General features: G+C 33.3%; 1 protein-coding gene across 1 annotated transcript in view; it reads right to left on the bottom strand.

Annotated features, from left to right (window-relative positions):
- Positions 1–1,014, bottom strand: part of LOC107719063 (dnaJ homolog subfamily C member 21) — an 11,694-nt gene that overhangs the window by 4,945 nt on the left and 5,735 nt on the right. The gene's annotated exons all lie outside the window — the stretch shown is intronic.

Raw genomic sequence — 1,014 nt, 5'->3', positions numbered from 1 at the left:
ATATATATATATATATATATATATATATACATTATAGGGATGGGCATTTTTCAAAAATATTGAATTAGAATATTAGGGCTCATAAAAAAAACAAATATTCAAATATTTGTTTATTTAAATGTCATTTAACTAGAGACTTTATGAAAGACATTATTTTTTTTAATAATGAAGTTTGTCACCGTTTCTGAACAAGCTTATGATTAGGCATTATACACAACAATGTTCTACAACATTACGTTATATCTTAAGGTTTTCTTTTGGTTTAAAACATTCAAGCTCATTCATTCACATTCAAACCAGAGCAAACAGAAAAAAATAAAGCAGTAAATCAGTAAATAAATACAGAATGTACATACACTCGAGTCGGCCTATGTTTATTGTGTTTATATTATCTCACATCATGTTAATGTTGAGAAAAACAATAATATCCACATGAAAGTTGGCTCCGTCTGATAACATTAAGAATGCGCGCCGACACAGATGTTCCAGAGAGACACAAAGATAACGGTGTGCTAAGCAAAGTTTCTTACAGCGCTTTGTGTTTTCTGTTCTTAAAGCACTCTCCCTCGAGGAAACTTAAAGGATGCATATGTCTCAAGATCATTTCTCTATCAGATAGGCTCTCTTCTCGGGTCACTCGGGGTACAGCTGTGCTGGACAGCTGTCTTTCCTCAGTCGACTGCTGTTTGGATTTCATGTGATTTCTCATTGATCAAAAGTTAATTTGATCAAAGGTAATTCCATTTTGTAAGATCATCTTGATCAAAGTAATTCCAAACTTCTAGAGGCAGACAATGACATTCTGTGATCAAATACAATCAACTTGTTAACACGCTCCACAGCGCCACCCAGTGCATTTAGTTATAACAGACTTTTAGTTGGCATGCTTAGGATTTATCATGCATTCCCTGCATTTATGGCCCGAAAGCAACAAGTAGTAAAATTAGAATAGTGATTTTATTTTTCCAATAATAATTACAGATCGAAAATGTGACTATTTGTGCACACCCCTAA

This window comes from Sinocyclocheilus rhinocerous, unplaced genomic scaffold (assembly GCF_001515625.1).
Source record: "Sinocyclocheilus rhinocerous isolate Xijiao unplaced genomic scaffold, SAMN03320098_v1.1 scaffold663, whole genome shotgun sequence".
Classification (NCBI taxonomy): domain Eukaryota; kingdom Metazoa; phylum Chordata; class Actinopteri; order Cypriniformes; family Cyprinidae; genus Sinocyclocheilus; species Sinocyclocheilus rhinocerous.
This window is presented reverse-complemented; position numbering and strand designations above follow the sequence as displayed.